This window comes from Dendrobates tinctorius, unplaced genomic scaffold (assembly GCF_039654945.1).
Source record: "Dendrobates tinctorius isolate UK_male_01 unplaced genomic scaffold, ASM3965494v1 ptg000007l, whole genome shotgun sequence".
Lineage (NCBI taxonomy): Eukaryota > Metazoa > Chordata > Amphibia > Anura > Dendrobatidae > Dendrobates > Dendrobates tinctorius.
Window position 1 is genome coordinate 39549389 of NW_027361675.1, and position 23124 is coordinate 39572512.

General features: G+C 42.0%; 1 protein-coding gene across 9 annotated transcripts in view; it reads left to right on the forward strand.

Moving 5' to 3' along the window:
- RASL10B (RAS like family 10 member B) overlaps positions 1 to 23124 on the forward strand; it is a 216325-nt gene that overhangs the window by 155864 nt on the left and 37337 nt on the right. For 4 of the 9 annotated variants that reach the window (XM_073573679.1, XM_073573688.1, XM_073573682.1 and 1 more), the window contains 2 exons: positions 13565 to 13643; positions 18432 to 18873. The exons of 3 other annotated variants lie outside the window; for them this stretch is intronic. The gene's annotated coding sequence lies outside the window, so the exon portion shown is untranslated. The remainder of the gene's footprint in view (positions 1 to 13564; positions 13644 to 18431; positions 18874 to 23124) is intronic. 2 more of the 9 variants (XM_073573707.1, XM_073573699.1) reach the window with 1 other exon arrangement.

Genomic DNA, 23124 nt, shown 5'->3' on the forward strand with positions numbered 1-23124 from the left:
CCCTAATCCCCAAAAGGATTAAAAACAAAGGAACACATTAATGTACTGGCATTAAAGTGATGGCATCATGGTGACATGAGTCAAATAGATACATTAGAGAAGATCCACAGCAAATAGGGTATCCAATATCATTTAAATGAGATTAGATCAAAAATGGCACACAAATGCAAACTCCACAAATGGTCAATCACTAAATAGCCAAAAATTATTTTGCATGCATAGTGACGATGAACATACCACCTGACTAGAAATACAGTGCCAATAGATACATAATTCAAACACTCAGTGATCAATGCTGCAGATACTCATCATGTCATACGCCTTCTGCCATGTACGTGAAGCGCCTCGACGCGTTTCGCCCCAACTGGGCTCATCAGGAGGGCCGGTCTCAATAAAAATAGTGTCCTGATGTGGTATAGTGGATGTGCTGGCATGATAACCCTTATTTTATAGTTACCGCCATAGCGTTCGCCAGCTCCGGACGCTATGAAGGGACACACCCCCTTAACGCTACTGCGCATGTCCCGACTCAAAAAGACTCACCCATTGGTTGTAGAGTGTCTCATTCATTTCCTCACATCAAGTACGCCCATCATGATTTAGATAACGCCCCTGTCACGGGTGTAAAGACAATCCCACCCTACCCCCGTATTATATTGCGTTTGATGATAAACGCGCAAAGTCCCGGGGGGTGGATCTGTGTTAACAGGAACATGTATTGATATTTACAGGTCAGTTTGACCTAGTTCCTAACACGCATGTCGCTCATCAATATATCAAAATATGGGGCTTACGTATATACAACCCGGAACTGATTGTATTATTTCCGGGTAGGTCAAAGGTGGATCTCACCGTGCAGAGCCACAGCCTCTCAAAAGCGCACTCACTGCATCCATAACATAAAAGTGTCCACCGGGCGGGTTCCAGCTGGGAAGCACCACCATCATACATCCCTATTATTGCGCATGTCCACCATCGGCCATTCAAAACCCGCATACGTAGCGGGTACATAGCACTCAATGAAAGCCGGCCAAAAGCATCACGAACAAAGCACAATAGAGACAGATGAACCCAATCCTCCAGTCCAGCAGAGCAGAGGCAATATGTACCGCTAGCTCCACAATTGACATACAATGGATGCCCATGTTCGTCTCTTAGATTATAGTGCGAGATGAAACACATTCAATGTAGATCCATGATAGAAATCATCATGTTAATAGGTGCATTCTGTCCTCTATTCATATATATATATTTGGCCAATGTTACATCTATGATTGAACACAATGTTTTACAATAGCAGAGCAAAGGCAATATATACTACTATCCTCATACGTAAACATGCATGTTAATGCCCGTGTTCATCTCTTGAATATGGTGCCAAATAAGACACCCTATATTAGTGTATGTTACGCCAATACATAAATCTGTGATTGGCCAATATCAGACCTCAAACTACCTTGATCATCTGGGTGGTCTCAAAGCGGGGTGTCAAGTCCCTAGTAGTATAAGGGGGAAATAAATCATCAAAAGAATTTATCATGGTAGATCCATGTAGGTCTTCAACCTAGACCTTAACAAGAATTTGGAAAGCAATCCAGTCTTACATTCGGTCCTCATAGGAACTAAATCCGGGTTTAATACAAAATTCGATATATAGCAAACCCGTGAACAAGGATGAAAAATCACAAATCACAAAAAACAGGCAAAGGACAGTTGTTCATTTAGTCCCCTTGGTTCACGACTCTCCATCCTGAATATCCATTCACACTCTCTTTTCAGGATGGTTTTATCCGTGTTGCCTCCTCTAGGGTTAATATTCACTACCTCAATAATCGTGAACCTAACCTCAGCAAGGGAATTATTGTGGAATAATAGCATGTGCTTAGCCAGAGGGGTGTCTCTCCCGTTCCTGATATCTCCCATGTGCTCGCCTACTCTACGTCTGAATTCCCTCTTGGTCTTCCCAATATAATCCTTAGGACAAGAACAAGTGGCCAGATAGATCACTCCAGTGGTCTTACAGTTTGAGAAATTGCGTTGGTGGAAGGTTTTCCCCGTGGCAGCACTACAAAAGAATTTGTTGGGCTTCATCCATCTACAAAGGCTACAGTCCCCACACTTGAAGAAACCAATAGGTTTCCTCTCAAGCCAAGTACCCTTCGGTTCCGGTCTCTTGTATTGACTATGTACTAGCATGTCTCTAATGGACTTCCCTTTCCTGAATGTGATGTTGGGGCGTTCGCCTATCAGACTTCCAATATCCGGATCTAGTCTAAGAATATCCCAATGTCTTGTAATAATTCTCCTAACTTCTTGATGTTTATCATCAAATGTACCTATGATTCTCACTATTTCAGATGTATCCCTTTCCGTACGTTTCTGTAGGAGTTGCTGCCTATCCGCTCTTTCAGCAAAGTTTAATGCTGTATCCAAGACATGTGTCGGATATCCCTTTTCCCTAAATCTGTTATACATGTCCCCAGCCTGACTATAAAAAAGATCCTTTCTCGAACAATTTCTCCTCAATCTAAGGAACTGGCCTTTAGGGATTCCTCTCTTGAGAGGGACAGGGTGATGACTCTGCCAGTGAAGCAGACTGTTGGTACTAGTAGGTTTACGATGAATACTCGTTGAGATATTCCCAAAAGATTCTCTCCTGATTTTGATATCCAAAAAGGCCAGTTCTTGCTTCTCAATTTCAAAGGTGAATCTGAGATTAATAACATTATGATTAAGCTCATTGACGAACATCTCAAATTGTTGTTTCGATCCTGACCATACAACAAAGACATCATCTATATAGCGATACCACATAGAGATATGTTGCTGCCACCATTTAGTGTCACCTCCGAACACAATAGTCTCCTCCCACCAGCCCAGGAACAAATTTGCATACGACGGGGCGCAGGGGCTCCCCATCGCAGTGCCCCTGAGCTGGTGGAAAAACCTACCGTCGAAGGTGAAAACATTGCGTGTGAGGGTGAAATTGAGAAGAGATGATACGAAGCTATTGTGCTTTCTGCAAGCAATTGACCTTTGTTGTAGATAATGTTCAACACTACTGATCCCTTCCTGGTGTGGGATACTACTATATAATGCTTCTATATCAATAGAACCCAGCCAAGTACCTTCCAGTTTTAATAATAGGTCTGATGTGTCCCTCAGATATGAGGGAAGTGAGGTCACAAATGGACGCAGAATTTGATCTATATAGATCCCACAATTTTGTATCAGGGAGTCTACCCCTGAGACAATTGGGCATCCTTTCAGAGGATCTATACCTTTATGTACTTTTGGAAGTGCATAAAAGGTCGCTATCATTGGAAACTTGGGTACAAGGAAATCAGATTCAGTTTTAGAGATTAATTTATTCAAAAGAGCCTCATCAACTAAGGTTCTAAGTTCTACCTTATATTCCAATAATGGACTCACCTTCAGGACCTCATAGGTGAAAACGTCCTGCAGAATATTTAGACACATCTTGCGATATTCTAGGTGATTCATAATCACAAGGTTACCACCTTTATCAGATGATTTAATAATCAAATGGTCATTTCTCTTCAGACCCATGAGGGCATCCCGTTCCCCCATTGCCAGATTCTCCTCATCATCCCAGTTAGTTCTTTTCATAATCCTTTTGAGATCTCTCTCAACTAGTGATGCAAAAATGTCAATATTCTTAGTATCCCCTTGAGGTGGCATCTTTTCACTCTTGTTTTTAAGTTTAGTAAAGGGGCCTTTTCCATCCACTGGGAGATTCTCATTCTCTCTGAGGAGACCCATGAGTGCTTGATAACTCTCGATGTCCTCATCACTAAGGCCTTGTCTATAGCACTCCTCCCGGTCATTATGTCTAAAAATTTTTTTCCATTTTAGTTTTCTGCAGAACAAATTGAGGACCTCAATTCAGAGAGAATGAGAATCTCCCAGTGGATGGAAAAGGCCCCTTTACTAAACTTAAAAACAAGAGTGAAAAGATGCCACCTCAAGGGGATACTAAGAATATTGACATTTTTGCATCACTAGTTGAGAGAGATCTCAAAAGGATTATGAAAAGAACTAACTGGGATGATGAGGAGAATCTGGCAATGGGGGAACGGGATGCCCTCATGGGTCTGAAGAGAAATGACCATTTGATTATTAAATCATCTGATAAAGGTGGTAACCTTGTGATTATGAATCACCTAGAATATCGCAAGATGTGTCTAAATATTCTGCAGGACGCTTTCACCTATGAGGTCCTGAAGGTGAGTCCATTATTGGAATATAAGGTAGAACTTAGAACCTTAGTTGATGAGGCTCTTTTGAATAAATTAATCTCTAAAACTGAATCTGATTTCCTTGTACCCAAGTTTCCAATGATAGCGACCTTTTATGCACTTCCAAAAGTACATAAAGGTATAGATCCTCTGAAAGGACGCCCAATTGTCTCAGGGCTAGACTCCCTGATACAAAATTGTGGGATCTATATAGATCAAATTCTGCGTCCATTTGTGACCTCACTTCCCTCATATCTGAGGGACACATCAGACCTATTATTAAAACTGGAAGGTATCCATCTTGAGGAAGGTACTTGGCTGGGTTCTATTGATATAGAAGCATTATATAGTAGTATCCCACACCAGGAAGGGATCAGTAGTGTTGAACATTATCTACAACAAAGGTCAATTGCTTGCAGAAAGCACAATAGCTTCGTATCATCTCTTCTCAATTTCACCCTCACACGCAATGTTTTCACCTTCGACGGTAGGTTTTTCCACCAGCTCAGGGGCACTGCGATGGGGAGCCCCTGCGCCCCGTCGTATGCAAATTTGTTCCTGGGCTGGTGGGAGGAGACTATTGTGTTCGGAGGTGACACTAAATGGTGGCAGCAACACATCTCTATGTGGTATCGCTGTATAGATGATGTCTTTGTTGTATGGTCAGGATCGAAACAACAATTTGAGATGTTCGTCAATGAGCTTAATCATAATGTTATTAATCTCAGATTCACCTTTGAAATTGAGAAGCAAGAACTGGCCTTTTTGGATATCAAAATCAGGAGAGAATCTTTTGGGAATATCTCAACGAGTATTCATCGTAAACCTACTAGTACCAACAGTCTGCTTCACTGGCAGAGTCATCACCCTGTCCCTCTCAAGAGAGGAATCCCTAAAGGCCAGTTCCTTAGATTGAGGAGAAATTGTTCGAGAAAGGATCTTTTTTATAGTCAGGCTGGGGACATGTATAACAGATTTAGGGAAAAGGGATATCCGACACATGTCTTGGATACAGCATTAAACTTTGCTGAAAGAGCGGATAGGCAGCAACTCCTACAGAAACGTACGGAAAGGGATACATCTGAAATAGTGAGAATCATAGGTACATTTGATGATAAACATCAAGAAGTTAGGAGAATTATTACAAGACATTGGGATATTCTTAGACTAGATCCGGATATTGGAAGTCTGATAGGCGAACGCCCCAACATCACATTCAGGAAAGGGAAGTCCATTAGAGACATGCTAGTACATAGTCAATACAAGAGACCGGAACCGAAGGGTACTTGGCTTGAGAGGAAACCTATTGGTTTCTTCAAGTGTGGGGACTGTAGCCTTTGTAGATGGATGAAGTCCAACAAATTCTTTTGTAGTGCTGCCACGGGGAAAACCTTCCACCAACGCAATTTCTCAAACTGTAAGACCACTGGAGTGATCTATCTGGCCACTTGTTCTTGTCCTAAGGATTATATTGGGAAGACCAAGAGGGAATTCAGACGTAGAGTAGGCGAGCACATGGGAGATATCAGGAACGGGAGAGACACCCCTCTGGCTAAGCACATGCTATTATTCCACAATAATTCCCTTGCTGAGGTTAGGTTCACGATTATTGAGGTAGTGAATATTAACCCTAGAGGAGGCAACACGGATAAAACCATCCTGAAAAGAGAGTGTGAATGGATATTCAGGATGGAGAGTCGTGAACCAAGGGGACTAAATGAACAACTGTCCTTTGCCTGTTTTTTGTGATTTGTGATTTTTCATCCTTGTTCACGGGTTTGCTATATATCGAATTTTGTATTAAACCCGGATTTAGTTCCTATGAGGACCGAATGTAAGACTGGATTGCTTTCCAAATTCTTGTTAAGGTCTAGGTTGAAGACCTACATGGATCTACCATGATAAATTCTTTTGATGATTTATTTCCCCCTTATACTACTAGGGACTTGACACCCCGCTTTGAGACCACCCAGATGATCAAGGTAGTTTGAGGTCTGATATTGGCCAATCACAGATTTATGTATTGGCGTAACATACACTAATATAGGGTGTCTTATTTTGCACCATATTCAAGAGATGAACACGGGCATTAACATGCATGTTTACGTATGAGGATAGTAGTATATATTGCCTTTGCTCTGCTATTGTAAAACATTGTGTTCAATCATAGATGTAACATTGGCCAAATATATATATATGAATAGAGGACAGAATGCACCTATTAACATGATGATTTCTATCATGGATCTACATTGAATGTGTTTCATCTCGCACTATAATCTAAGAGACGAACATGGGCATCCATTGTATGTCAATTGTGGAGCTAGCGGTACATATTGCCTCTGCTCTGCTGGACTGGAGGATTGGGTTCATCTGTCTCTATTGTGCTTTGTTCGTGATGCTTTTGGCCGGCTTTCATTGAGTGCTATGTACCCGCTACGTATGCGGGTTTTGAATGGCCGATGGTGGACATGCGCAATAATAGGGATGTATGATGGTGGTGCTTCCCAGCTGGAACCCGCCCGGTGGACACTTTTATGTTATGGATGCAGTGAGTGCGCTTTTGAGAGGCTGTGGCTCTGCACGGTGAGATCCACCTTTGACCTACCCGGAAATAATACAATCAGTTCCGGGTTGTATATACGTAAGCCCCATATTTTGATATATTGATGAGCGACATGCGTGTTAGGAACTAGGTCAAACTGACCTGTAAATATCAATACATGTTCCTGTTAACACAGATCCACCCCCCGGGACTTTGCGCGTTTATCATCAAACGCAATATAATACGGGGGTAGGGTGGGATTGTCTTTACACCCGTGACAGGGGCGTTATCTAAATCATGATGGGCGTACTTGATGTGAGGAAATGAATGAGACACTCTACAACCAATGGGTGAGTCTTTTTGAGTCGGGACATGCGCAGTAGCGTTAAGGGGGTGTGTCCCTTCATAGCGTCCGGAGCTGGCGAACGCTATGGCGGTAACTATAAAATAAGGGTTATCATGCCAGCACATCCACTATACCACATCAGGACACTATTTTTATTGAGACCGGCCCTCCTGATGAGCCCAGTTGGGGCGAAACGCGTCGAGGCGCTTCACGTACATGGCAGAAGGCGTATGACATGATGAGTATCTGCAGCATTGATCACTGAGTGTTTGAATTATGTATCTATTGGCACTGTATTTCTAGTCAGGTGGTATGTTCATCGTCACTATGCATGCAAAATAATTTTTGGCTATTTAGTGATTGACCATTTGTGGAGTTTGCATTTGTGTGCCATTTTTGATCTAATCTCATTTAAATGATATTGGATACCCTATTTGCTGTGGATCTTCTCTAATGTATCTATTTGACTCATGTCACCATGATGCCATCACTTTAATGCCAGTACATTAATGTGTTCCTTTGTTTTTAATCCTTTTGGGGATTAGGGTCCTCCTTATTATAGTTGATCTCTGTCTAATGATAGGGGTCCCTTTAGCATCGGGGAAGGGATCTTTAGTGGCTGCAGGGTTCATCAGGGTCCATAGGGACAGCCACCGTTGAGCGGGGGCGCCACAACGTTCCCCCTAGGGTGCCAACCTCCGCGGCAAGGAAGGATTGAGCATTAGACGTTAATAGGGACTCCTAGGAAACCCCCATTACATGTTTTTTGTATTTGGATGTTAATGGACACGTTGTTGTTTTGTTTTGTTCACTTTGTGGTGTGACCTTTGGTCTTTTAATAATAAAGTATTGTTTTTAGGGTTTTTTCATATGATTTCTTGGTTTGAGACCCTTTACATTTGATTGTGATTTTTGGTAGATCAACTCAAGTATGCTTTATCCAATAGCTCACGGATTGTTAAAAACTGCATCAATATAGTAGTAAGAGGGTTTGTTCCTTCTGTGATCAGTTCTAAGTAGTGATGAAGTGGAGAGCGGTTGTAATATGTCTCGTCTAAAGCATAGTCTTGTGGTTTTTTTTCCTGTGTGAAGTGGTCTACTTTACTGTATTTTTGTTGCACTTGTAGATGTTCATATTCACTGTTTCTGTTTAGTATAGATACCATCAGATACCATTTTACCATCCCCCACCTCCAAAAAAAGAGCTCCATTGCAATTTGCAATTCTATTATATGTACTATATTAAGTGTATTTTACAAAATATAACTAAAATAGTAGTAGAATAAGGTAACAAAAATATATATTGATGTGAGAGATTTTGAATATAAATCAGCACAGCCATGCTGTAAAGATTTTATTTATTTTATATATATATGTATGTAGATACATAGATATTTTTTATGGCGTTAGTGGGAGTATCCAGCAGGAATGCTACACTTTTTTAGTGATCCTGAACAAAAGTGAGGTGAGCGAGAATAGCATAGAGCATAAGAAAACAGAGCATTTGAGCTTCACGATGGAAATAGAATAGTGTTGCATACCACCCGACTGTTCCGGATCCAGCAGGACAGTTTCAGTTTTGGGAGTTGTCTTATTGTTCTGGAAGATATAGCTTGACTTCAACTGTATCTGTGTTTTCTGGACACAGATACAGTTGAATACAACTGTGGAGCAGGGAACAATATAGAGTCTGAAGGACTTGAATGAACCTTCATGTTATGTGACATTCTCACGTAATGTCATTGGGCAGTAGCAAGTAGCTCAGCAAAGGAGCAGGTATGGGACAAGTGGGATGCATGTGTGTGGGGACTGCGACAGCATCAAACTTTTTGCAAGAGATGGTGGGGAAATCAAACTGTGCGGATGGCTTAGGAGAAATTTTGTGTGTGGATCGTAGGGGCATCATACTGTTTGGGGCTGTTATTGTTGCATCATACTATGTAAGGGGAATGTAAGAAATTATACTTTCTGTGGACATGTTATAATGTAGTGGTGATATTGGGGCTTTGTAATGTGTGGGGGCTGTAGGAATCTCAAACTGTGTATGTCTGTGAGAGGCATTATACTGTGTGGGTCACTGGGTGTGAGTGGCTGTGGGAGCATCATACTGTATGAAGGGTATTGTAGAGGGCTTCTGTCACGGACCGTAGTGGTGACCAGGATGACTGACAGGCATGAGGAAGTCAGGAAAGCCGTATCAAAACCAGAAAATCCAAAAACGTGGCAGAAAGGCAGAATCAAATGAGGGCAGTTGGAGATCAGGCCGGGGTCAATATCTGAAGATTCTCTAATACTGCTGAAGACACAATAGAACCAGAAGCAAAGCTCTAACTGGCAGCCATGACCTGACTGCTCAGGGTTTAAATAACAAGATACCCCGCACTTTGCTCTGGCAGAGAACTAATTGAAGTTAACACTGATGTGCCAGAACAAAACAGAAGGTAGAAAGAACAAAAGTGTCAGCAGACCTAAGTTTTAGCAGAGCAATGCTTGCGCTGTCCAGCAGCAACCGCCGCCTTAACGATTCGCTTCGTAATAAATGTGGTTGACGTGGCAGGAGCATGTTCATGCTTGAATGTTACAGCATCATACTGTGTGTGAGTGGCTGTGGAGCCATCATACTGTGAGTGGATGGCAGTGAGTGCATCATAAATTGTGTCTGTAGGGGCATCATACAATATGTGGGGCTGTGTGGCATTGTACTTTGTGGGGGTATCATACTATCGGTGGGTGACTGTGGGGGCATCATACTGCTTGAGACTTTATGATGTGCATTATACTGTATGGGGGTGATATGTGGACATTATACTGTATGAGAGCATTATATTGTGGTGGGGCTGTTGGGGCATCACACTGTGTGGTTGGTTGGGGAATGAAACTGTGTTTTGTGGAAAAGGAGAATAATACTGTGTGTGGAACTGTAGGGGCATCATAATGTGTATGTGAACTGTTGGGGGCATCATATTGTATGGGGGTGATGTTCGGCCACTATACTGTGTGGCATATGTAGGCACATACTGTGTGGTGTTTATGGGGGCATTATACTGTTTGGGGTGCTGCAAAGGCATCATACTGTGTGTGGGGTAACTGAGGGCGTTATACTGTGTGAGGAGGATTGTGGACACATCATACTATGGGGGCATCATATTCTAAGCACTGTGGCACTGGTAAATTAAAATAAAAGCGAGGCATTCCGAATTTTTTTTACAGAGTCCTTTCTTTTCTAGTTATGCCCTGATCATTGTTGATTACACCAATGGTTGTATTGTATGGGTGTGTCCTACCATGAAAAGAAACAGTAGAAGTCATGCTTTCATTCAGGCGCTAAATAGCATCACCTTCCTGCTGAAGAGCCAAGTCTCTATGGCATGTGAAGCTATGCTTTGATGAGTTTACTGAGTAACTCCCGTGCTTTACTTTTGGATACTGTGCATTCTGTTAGGATTTTTAAAATTTAGTCGGTGAATGGCTCCAGTATTAGCTGATATGGAAGTTTGTGCTACCCCCAAAGCTTACTGTTTCAGGTTCTCATTACCTTGGCTTCAGCCTTTTAAAGGGAATCTGTCACCAGGTTTACATTGCCCTTACATTGCCAGGTTTACATGTGAGACCTTGATTTCAGTGCTGCTTCACATAATGGATATATTGCAGCAGTTTCCATGAAATCACTACTTATTAGGTTCAACATGATCAAGCACTGAACTCTTGTAATCCTGAGTTGCAGGCTTCCCCTCTCTCTTATCGCTGGTTGACAGGTCTCTTGTGCTTCTGTAGAAGGGAGGACCGGGATGCTGATGTACCGGATCCGGAACTGCTGGGGCCGCACCTCCTGTTGCTGGAGGGAATGCAATTGTAGCCGGAGCAAGCTGGTAACCGAGGTGAAGGGGGCGTGGCCAGGGGCAGTAAGCAAAAAGGTCCTGTGCAGGAACAGAGAGGGTCTTCCCGCCTGAGCAGGTGCGGATCGCAGCTGCAGTGAGGGGTACGTTAGGCTGCAACGTGCAGAGACGGGGTGGCTACTTGAGAGAATTGCTGATATCGGTGGACGAGCAGGGTAAAGCGCGGTCCAGGCAGAGCATTGCAGCGTGGACATCCAAGTGTCGGCTGGCACACAGAAGAGCGCACACTGAGCAGACCCGTGCAGAGCAGCCATTCAGGTGACGGCGGCTGCTCAGAGAGACACGTGCCAAGTTGAACTTTGCGGAGAGCGGGCAAAACCAGAGACCGCTTGCTGTCACCAGAAGTAGGATTGTGTATAGGGCGGGAACGCCTGAAGGCTCCACGTCGGCCGCCGCCAGCGTTCCACTATCCTCAAGACCTCCAGCAAGTGATGATCTGTGAAGCTACAATAAGTGAAACTGTTAACAAAAGACTGTCTACTTAGCCACTTGTTATAACATTTATCTGTTGCAATTCCTTTTTGCCTGTTATCTCCCTGCGAGGAAATCATTACTGTTAAGAGATTAAATATAGTTCAGCTCTGTTCTGCAGAATTTGTGTTACTACATCCAAGTACCCGCTTAATACACTTCTTTGCATGGGTAATTACAGTAGCTATCAAACAGCAGGAGGGCACCAAAAACATGACAGTTAAAGGGGTTGTCTGGGCCTAGGAAAAAGTCTGCAGCCAATATATATCCATCTAAACGGGATATGAGGTCACGTGACTGCCTGCTGGTATCAGGAATACGGAGGAACAGAGGTTTCGGCAGTTTGTAGTCACATAGAGTGACTAGCATCAAGGTCTTTACTAATACTTTGTGTTGCTCCTAAATAGGACAGACTAAAGGTAGAAACAACTTCTTCCAATTATATTTTTTTCCTAACATATTGGAAAATGTGTATGTAATAATCAAGCTGTTTTGATCTCAAGACTGTGGTGACTGCTGAGAAGTGATCTTTACAAAACAGGAAGTATTAGTCTACTGTATTGTCAGGCTCACTGAACGAAAACGGCAACTTTTCAGGAATGGTTTTTTAATAGCGGTATTTGGCTATCTCTAGCAGACTTGTAGATAATGAGTCAAGTGGAAATGCTCATGTGTGACCATTTCATGCCCCTCTATTAATTGGCAAATGCAACTAGGAAAATTGGGGCACCCATTTTTGAGATTCATGGAGGTCCCAGAAGTGGGAACCGAAACAATCCAACATTTCTCTACTATCCTAGGGGTAGTCTCTTTAGTGGGAAAATCCCTTTAACGGACCTGCACTGCTTTGCTGGTACCCCATTGCACTGTTCCCTGCTATAATAAGAAGTCAGTTCTGTAACATTTTATAGTTGTGTAAAAAAGTGTTTTCCCCCTTCCTGATTTCCTATTCTTTTGCATGTTTGTCACACTTAAGTGTTTCAGATCATCAATCAAATGTAAATGTTAGTCAAAGATATCACTAGTAAACACAAAATGCAGTTTTTAAGAAGATCGTTATTAAAGGAAAAAGAAATCCAAACCTACAAGGCCCTGCATGAAAAAGGTATTGCCCCCTAAACCTGATAACTGGTTGGGCCACCCATAGCAGCAGCAACTTAAATCAAGCATTTGTGATAACTGGCAGTGAGTCACTTACAACGCTCTGGAGGAATTTTGGCCCATTCATCTTTGCAGAATTGTTGTAATTCAGCCACTTTGGAGGGTTTCTGCGCATGAACCGCCTTTTTAAGGTCATGCCACAGCATCTCAAATTGAATAAGGTCAGAACTTTGACTAGGACATGCCAAAGTCTTAATTTTGCTTTTCATAATCCAGTCAGAGGTGGACTTGCTGGTGTGTTTTGGATCATTGTCCTACTTCATAACCCAAGTGCACTTCAGCTTGAGGTCATGAACAAATGACCGGTCATTCTCCTTCAGGATTTTTTGGTAGACAGCAGAATTTGTGGTTCCATTTACCACAGCAAGTCTTCCAGGTCCCGAAGCAGCAAAAAAAAAACCCAGACCATTACACTACCACCATCATATTTTACTGTTGGTATGATGTTCTTTTTCTGAAATGCTGTGTTACTTGTATGCCAGATGTAATGAGACATACACCTTCCAAAAACTCAGCTTTTGACTAGTCAGTCCACAGAATATTCTCCCAAAAGTCTTGGGGATCATCAGGGTTTTTTTTCTGTCAAAACTGAGACAAGCCTTTATGTTCTCATTGCTCATCAGTCATTTTCATCTTGGAACTCTGCCATGCAGGCCATTTTTGCTCAGTCTCTTTGTTATGGTGGAGTCGGGAAAATTGAACTTAACTGAGGCAAATGAGGCCTGCAGTTCTTTGGATGTTGTTGGGTCTTTTGTGACCACTTTGATGAGTCATCGCTGCTCTCTTGGGGCAGTTTTGGTCAGCCGGCAACTCCTGGGCAGACTCACCACTGTTCCATGTTTCCAGGCTGATAGATCTCAATTACTTTGTTTCTCATTTGTTCCAGAATTTCTTTGGATCGTGGCATGATGTCTAGCTTTTGAGGACCTTTTGATCTACTCTATGTCAAGCAGTTCCTATTTATGGTAAGTGATTTCTTGAATGAAAACAGGTGTGCCAGTAATCATGCCTGGGCATGGCTAGAGAATTTGAACTCGGCTTCCCAAAGATGAGATAAACCACAGTTAATTTATGTTTTTAAACAGTGGGGGGGGGGGGGGGGGCGCAATCACTTTTTCACACAGGGTCCATAATAATGAAGACCTTCATTTAAAAACTGCATTTTGTGTTTACTTGTGTTATCTTTGTCTAATATTTAAATGTGGTGATCTGACACATTTAAGTATGACAAACATGCAAAAGAATAGGAAATCAGGAAGGTGGCAAATGCTTTTTCGCACAACTGTATATCTTTATGAAATAATTTCGGTCTATGTAGGTTGTCAGACCTTGTATTTGTTTGGCTACCGTACAACACAGTTTTTCTCTTTTTTCTTAAAGATAAATGACAATGTCAGGTAGATGTGTAGATAAAATGTATAGATATACATTGTGTTAAGCAGTGTTTGTATACAATTGTGAAATTGTCCTTTGCACTTTATAATAATCTTAACAAGGATTTGAGTGTGCATGCAAGGAGGAAATAAGAGTAACTGGGTGAATATAGTAAAAATACATCTTTATTAGTTTACATATATATCTCATTGTACAAACGCAGACAAAGTAAAACGACACCACAGGATAGAAGACAGAAATACTTGGGAAAAACAACCAGCCACATAGTATCAAAATAGCAAGACAGTATATATGGTTTAAGAACAAATATAGCAACAGTCAGGTAAATAACCAGTGTCTGCTAATTCCCCATCCACCGGTTAGAGAGCTTCTACACCAATTTGTGAATCCATTATAAAAGCCAGTGTGCAAAAATAATATGGCCAAGTTTAAGAGCGATATCTTACCAGATGTAAGGGTAGAGGCTAAATGGACCCGGGACCGTATGACGCTTTCTCCTGCATTGTTCGGCGCTTCAGATGTACAGCGCGCATGCGCCGTGCGAAACCGCTCTGATTGGCTCATTGGGAGCCATGTGATTATTCACATGGGCTTAAGAAGGTCCTGTGCTCACTTCTCGGTATACTTCCCTTGAGAAAGCGTGCTTCTAGTCACGCGAAACACGCGTCGGGCGTTCCCTCTACCTGGTCCCGGGTCCATTTAGCCTCTACCCTTACATCTGGTAAGATATCGCTCTTAAACTTGGCCATATTTATTTTTGCACACTGGCTTTTATAATGGATTCACAAATTGGTGTAGGAGCTCTCTAACCGGAGGATGGGGAATTAGCAGACACTGGTTATTTACCTGACTGTTGCTATATTTGTTTTTAAACCATATATACTGTCTTGCTATTTTGATACTATGTGGCTGGGTGTTTTTCCCGGGTATTTCTGTCTTCTATCCTGTGGTGTCGTTTTACTTTGTCTGCGTTTGTACAATGAGATATATATGTAAACTAATAAAGATGTATTTTTACTATATTCACCCAGCTACTCTTATTTCCTCCTTGCATGCATATCTATTGGAGTGGGTGCTTTAGGTGTTCCTTTGTTTAGGGTGGCTGTTTATAGCCATACCCCCTATTTTTGACATAGTGATAATGTCACTGAGGTCCTTGCATTTAAGGATTTGAGTGTAAAGGGGTTAAGTAAGATGTTCAATGTTGTGTTTTTTTGTCTATTGCTAAAGGTACCGCTACATGTTAACATGTATTACTACCACACATATGAAATGGTACTGCTACTCCTTTCTGAGTATTACCATTGTTTTGTATTCATGTTTTACTGTTATTGTTGCTTTTATTTGCACATAGTGGTGATAATGTTTACTGTATTTCAAGGTTTGCTATTTATAGAATAGGCACAGCGCAGTGTTCCCTTTAGACACTAGAGGGGGGCACTCTAGTACGTAGAGCTCTTAGTAGAATAGGGTTAAGTGTAGGAGGGGCTGCCGGGAGTTAAGGTTAGAAGAGAAGGAAGTTAGTTCAGACGGGGCCAGGGTGCCCGAAGTGTCCACATGGGCTATAGGCCCAGGACGGCTCGGCAGCCATGCAACGTTAAGCATCGACAGTCCAATTTATCCACGTTCATCAGTTTAGTGGACCAAAGCAGTAAAGAAGATGTGGCGACTCGTAGCATGGGCGGATGCTCTTAGAGCGGGAGTCGGATGGAGAGAGGAACAGAAGGATGCTAAAGCTTCGCAGGGAGTGGTACAGATGGGTTGGATGCTTATCCAGAGGCAGCCAAACCAGGTGTCGGATGATTTCAAGTCTGGGGTGAAACAGGCAGAAGGAATTGTCATCATGGCAAGGTTAGGCCAGGAAGAAGCTGGGAAGCAGTCTAGGACAGTCCGGTCCAGGCACGTGCCGTATAGAGGTGTCAGCAAAGTAGGGAGAGCTGAGGAAGCAAATAAAGCCAAATGTGTTATCTATGATTTGCCAGCTGTGTATATATTGTGTGAGGTTACCAGTAGGGATGGGCGAATCTACTCGTTAGGACTCATTACTCTGCGAGTAGTAGGGGACTCGCAGGAGTCGGTACTCTGCGAGTTTCCAAGCGATTACTCGCACAGTAACGAGTCCAATGCAAATGAATGGCAATCCTAGTTTTTGCAGAGTTTCTTAGCGATTTTGTGTCAGCAGCTGGACACAAAATCGCTAAGAAACTAGGATTGCTTGTATTAAACTGTGAAAAAACTAGCTAGGAGTTCTCTCTCTCTGTTTTGCAGCGATTCCTGTGCTGGGGGATTCCTGTGCTGGGGAGGAGGAGAATGGGGATGCGAGTTTTGCAGCGATTCCTGTGCTGGAGGGGAGAGAGAGAGAGAGAGAGAACTCCTAGCTAGTTTTGTGTGTCCTAGCTGGACACAAAATCACTAAGAAACTAGGATTGCTTGTATTAAACCGTGAAAAAACTAGCTAGGAGTTCGTTCTCTCTCTCTCTCTCTCTCTCTCTCTCTCTCCTCGCATCCCCATTCTCCTCCTCCCCAGCACAGGAATCGCTGCAAAACAGAGAGAGAGAACTCCTAGCTAGTTTTTTAACAGTTTAATACAAGCAATCCTAGTTTCTTAGCGATTTTGTGTCCAGCTGCTGACACAAAATCGCTAAGAAACTCTGCAAAAAAAAAAAATCTGCATCCCCATTCTCCTCCTCCCCAGCACAGGAATCGCTGCAAAACTCGCATCCCCATTCATTAACATTGGACTCGCTAGACTTGCAACGAATAGCGAGTTTCCAAGTCGGACTCGTTACAGCCTAGCGATTCCGAATATTTCAGGATTCGCCCATCCCTAGTTACCAGTAAAGAAATCATTCAAGTTACTGTGGACTGTGTCTGTTACTGGGAGTCGCCTCGGAAAGGGGCCATCGCCGCTTGGGAAGTACCCAGGGGGACCCGAACCTGGAGACGCAGGTATGCCGAGCAGTGGATTGCAATTTTCTGTGAGGGAAGGCCGGAACACTGATGCCTCAGTGTCACTAGCCACGACTATAGTCCTGGCCAACCTTTACATTGTGAAAATAAAATGGTTATTATTTCCAAAGGAGACGGTTTTAAATTATATCAGTGAGTAAGGTTATCATCTAGCAGGCGTCTTGTTAGTAGTAAAGCTAGAGAATGTCAGTCCAGCTTAGCCACCAAAATCCAATTAAGAATTACCGACCAACTGTTGTGTACTTCCTGTTTGTGTTCCGTTTTGGCTCTTCTTTAGTCTGTAATGAAATCATCATGTTCTTACGTTTATGTGGGCTTTGAGCTGTGACTGTGAAAAGCTGTCACGTCTCGCTTTAAGTGACCTGGCATCAGCCATCAGTGACCCGACTCCATTCTTTGCCAGCGAGCCAGAGCCCAGAATGTGGTATTTACTGGATGACAAAGCTGTACATGTAATTTCCAATATATTATTATCCTACTCGACACAGTGTTTCTAGTGATTAAACAGTGTTTCAGCTATATTACAGCACACACAGATGATAACTTACAAAAATGAATCTGGCTAATGTCAGTGCCCTTCCCTATCAAATCTATAAAAGCAGATTACTTTACAATTACATTTTTGTCTATTGTGTGATCATAGTGATTATTACAGAATATTTCAAGTCATTTTCAGCTTCACATTTTATTAAATATTAGAAACAATTGCAATTAGGTTATAAACGCTAGGAGATACAACCATTTGCTGTATAAATATGCACATAAAAAGAATGTGTCAACAGAAAATGATTAATTTTAAAATCTGTTTAATTCTTTAAAATCTGTCAGCAGGTTTTTGCTGTTTAATCTGAGAGCAGCATAAGTTAAGGGCAGAGACTCTGATTTTATTAAAACTGCAACAAGCAGCCTAGTAAGTGACACATCACTGGAATCAGCTTTTTATCAGCAGGAGATTATCAGTAGAAGACTAGTTGTCGTGCTGCTCTGTGTAACCCTGCCCCCTCAACCACCATTTGGCAGCGTTCTGCCTATGCACTGAAGGCTGCCATTCAGTGGGGTTGGTGGGGCCTTACAAAGCTCGGCATTCAAAGGACTGGTAGATCTTCTGTAGAGAAAACTGATTTTATCAAAACTACATTAAGCATCTCAGTAAGTGACACATCACTGGAATTACATTCTATTTCTCCACGTCATGTTGCTCTCAGATTGCATAGCAAAAACCAGGTGACGAATTCCCTTTAAAGCGAGTTTATCAACTTAAACTGACAGTATAAGCTAATTACATAACCTTGTAGGGGATTTCCAGTAAGAAAGAATTCACATTCAGTGACTATTTGCATGTCTATAGTTGGTACTTAAATTTGAAATTATATTTTTTCTCTCCTCAGCACGAACTTTTGGTCCTTCAATATTTTTGGCCTCTTTCCTGTTCCAACGGTATATATGAAGTATTAATTTATCTGATAGATCCATATGTGACAGACAGCCTGCAAGACACAAAAGGAAAATATCTTTCTGACACTCAGTGTCAGAAGTGTAAGGAGACATGGAAAAAGTATTTCATGGTCATATTCAAATATTAGAGGACTGCACTACTATGCAAACGTAATGGTATAAAAGACTTCTTAAGATTTCTTGATGATCTGCTGAGTCATACTGAAAATCTCCTGTATGATATTCTACATTACTTCTAAACTGGAGAAAATCGTGTACTCAGTTGACAGCCTGATCCTTTGCCATATTTGATAAGAATTTCCCTTTTTTCTGAAAGTCATTCATCTGCTGACAATCTTGGATTATTGTCAATAGTTCAAAGTAATATTTGAAATGGTGAGTCCATATTTTAGTTTTATCTTTGTATATTTATTTTTTTATTTTTAACTTCAATAAATTGTCAATCAGATCTGTACATAGAAATCATTCAGGACCAAAAACTATTTTTCTAGACACTTTATTGGACAAACCTCCCAATGATAACAGTATTTCTTTCAAAACTGAAAACAAAACAAAATTCAAAATGCTCTGTTCCAATTTATTATGCACAACAGACTTTCCAAATATTTTATGTTCTAAAGAACTGAAAATGATGGGCGCATGCACAGTGCGCCCGCGGATACCTGCCGGCATGCAGGGTTTTTTCCTATTACCGTATATACTTGAGTATAAGCCGACCTGAGTATAAGCCGTCCCCCTTAATTTTGCCACAAAAAAATGGGAACACTTATTGACTCGAGTATAAGCTTAGGGTGGGAAATGCAGCATCTACTGGTAAATTTCAAAAATAAAAATAGATACCAATTAAACTAAAATTAATTGAGACATCAGTAGGTTAAATGTTTTTGAATATCCATATTGAATCAGGAGCCCCATATAATGCTCCATACAGTTCATGATGGCCCCATAAGATACTCCATACAAAAATATGCCCCATATAATGCTGCACAAAGGTTAATGATGGCCCCATAAGATGCTCCATAGAATAATATGCCCCATATGCTGCTCCATAAAGGTTATGGTCCTATAAGATGCTCCATAGAATAAGCCCCATATGCTGCTCCATAAAAGTTATGGCCCCATAATATGCTCCAGAGAATAGGCCCCATATGCTGCTGTGAATAAAAAAAAATGCCATACTCCCCTCTCATCGCTGGGGGCCAGGTGCCGTTGTCCTGAGCAGGCGGGGACACCGGCGCGCTATGGGGGCCAGGTGCCGGTGTCACCGCTGGCTCAGCGCCCGGCACCTGCGATATTCACCTGTCTTTTGGGTCTCTGCAGTGACTGTTTAGGCAGAGGGCACGCGCTAACTACGTCACCATGCCCTCTGACCTGATCTTTACAACTTGCCGTATCTCTCATTGTTATATGTGTGGCACTGGGCTGGACAAGTGTATACTGGGATTATCTTCGCTTCAGTCTGAATTTTTAGATTTTGTATCTAGTGAGACATCAATTACCTTCCGTATTTTTCAGACTATAAGACGCTCCGAACCATAAGACGCACCCCAAATTTTCAGAAGAAAAATATGGAAAAAAATTAATGCGTCAAATGAGGGTCCATCTTACAGTTTGAATTATTCAGCTTACCTGGGGGGTAGGGTGTGATAGCGAGTGCTGGTGGAGCGGAGTCACAGGAGGTGTTCAGTCGTCTGTCTCATCCCAGGCTCGTGCAGCAGGTTCGGTGGTGCAGGGGCTCCATTTTGTGAAAACCCCCACACATCCATCCCAGGCTGATGCGTGGCAGTTTGGCAGATGATCGGTGGTGCGGGGGCTCCACCGGCATTTGTGGAAATCGTCTCCCGAGATCTCATTCTGAGCATGCGCTGCCTCCGGCGGCCATTTTCATGAAGATCAACTCATATTTATTACAGCAATGGAAGTGCAGCGGCTCCGGCCTTTCACAAAACGCTGGCGGAGCCCACGCACCACCGATCATTTGCCAAACTGCTGCGCATCAGCCTGGGATGTGTCTCCTGGTACTTTAAGTGCATCCCGACCATAAGACGCACCCCCATTTTCCCCAAACATTTTTTGGGAAAAAAATGCGTCTTATGGTCCAAAAAATACGGTGCATTTTTGCCTAATGTTGTTATTTTCCTTGCATTACAGATGCACTTATACACAATGCATAGGCATTATACAGCACAAAAATGAATAGAACAGGAAATCTGTCCTTACTGAATATCATACATTATTTTATGGAATGGTAGCATATCCTTAGACAAGATAAGGAAATTGGTTCCATTTACTACATAAATTGTATCTCAAGAGAATATAGAGGTTAGAGATGGGAGGCACCAATTTTAATACATTGAAGAAGAGTTATACATGTTCTATTGGAAGCATTACAGATAAATTTGATAAAAGGCTCAGAAATGTAATTCATGTATCACTATTACGATTTGTCTATATATTCTAGTTGTCCTGAAAACTCTATAAAAGATGGAGTAGGAAATAGTTAAAGTGGAAATCCTGGCAAAAATTTCAAAGATGACTATCATCTCTGTGATAGGTTTTTGATGCCTTTTCTATTTGGCTTCCTTTACTCAGAGCCCTCATATATTAGTGACAACGTAATGCAGCTCCACAGGGCATCTTTCACACGTGGAAAGATTGAGGCTCCCATTCATCAAAGCTTTTACGTACTGTCATTAAATGCTTTGAAAAGTACAAAGGAAAATTGCGCAATGGGGAGTTGGGCAAAAGCTTCACGCAACACAAAGTTACCCAAAACTTTTGCTACTTTTGCTGTTTTCACATTAGTTTGAAGCAGCATCTCCAAAATGGACTGAGCTGTGTGGGATGGGGTGTGCTCCGCCCACTTGTCAAATTCAGCTGATTGGAGTAGGATCTCTTACGAGGCCCATGAAAGTTGCGCCAAATTCTTTAAGTAGCATTCACCTCTTAACAAATTTGACATTGTAGTCCATTGAGCTGTACTTTAAGACTGACTTGCACAACGCCAGACTTAATGAATTGGCCCCTGAATGTCCCATTGATTTTCATGCAAACAATGTAGTGCTTCATTTCACCTTTAGAAGTTCTGCAAAGTAATTCAATATTTAGACTGGGGTTAAGCTGATTACTGGGGATCTCAATGGATTGACAAATGATAACCAGCCTATTTTTATCAGATGCATTTAACAAAATGGAAAACAACATCAAAAACGGATTGTTAAATAAAAAACATCAGCAAGTACTGCTTTTTGTGAATAAATGTTGTTATTTATGTTTTAATTCTAAATTATTTATGGAAATCTAGGGTCTAAATTTATTTTGATTATTTGGAGTGTGAATTTATTTTGCGGATTTATGGACAGATGAAGGTGTAATTAAATATTGTGGTTGTATGACGAATACAAGAAAGAAAGGCATTTGGTCATAATAATTTTGAGCAATCCTTTACCTTTGGCTCCATTGACATGTCATGTGGCCACAATGGTACGTAAAACATTCCATAGGAAAGTATTTAGCTTATTTGTGTTTTCTTGACCTGAAGAAGTTTGGAAATCAATGGTCTAGGCATTCCTCTGTGAACTAAACACAGCAGTAGAAAAAATATGTATTATCATTTACTCCAGGCATAATGTTCCTATGTACAGTATACTGACATACCATAAAATCTACAACTCTATGAAAGTAGGTCAAGGTGGGTTTTCAGCCTTTAAATGTAAGCAAGAATGTTTCCATTCACAAACAACAAGCACATATAAATCTTGAATGTATTAAAAAATGTATACAGTTAATGCAAATTGATCTGGAAAACCCGGTACAAAGGCCAAATTGGTAATGTATGGACGCTAGAAGGTAGCCCTGAGAGCCACCTCTTATTGGATGGCATCCTTGGCTTTTCTTTTCATTAGCCTGCCTGGTCCAGCATCATCATTGTGATATGACACACATATGATGTCACACCAGGCCAGCTAATCAAAAGAAGAAGCACAGATACTTTCAGGTAAGAGGAGGCTCTCTGGGCTCCCACCCAGAGGCCACAGAGTACTGTCGATTCACACCAACTGTAGAAATGACTATGTAATAACCTGCAGGTACGGAGAATGTCACCACGGATCAGAGACAGGCCAAGAGATAAAGGTTTATTTACAGGGGATTTTCTCTCCACGCAGGGAGGAGCAATAGGGGGTTAAATGTGACAGAGTAAAACAGTAAAGCAGAACAATGAAGCTGAAGGTAACAATTAAACGGTAATGCAGCGTTTAAACGGTGAAACTCAGGTAACTATAACTTGTCAGTCCGGGGAAAGCTTGATTGAAGAGTCTACTTCTCCCATGTCGGCACCGGCAACCGGTGCTTGCAGTCTCTACTCTAGATGAAGTTGAGACCTCCAGGGGTTAAAGAAGGGAGCTGGGAGCTGATGCGAACTTGGGTCTCCCTGCTCTGAGTCTCTGTATTACACCTTGTCTGTTTCACCATAGGAACGATGCTGCGCACACTGTTAAGTCTCGTTATCACACACAGGGCCTCCAGCTCGTCACTGCGGTCCCCGGGACTGCGCGCTCCTGTCACTGTCTCTGTGCTATCAGGGGGAAGTCTCCACTGGTCACGGAGGCTACCGAGTCCACGCAC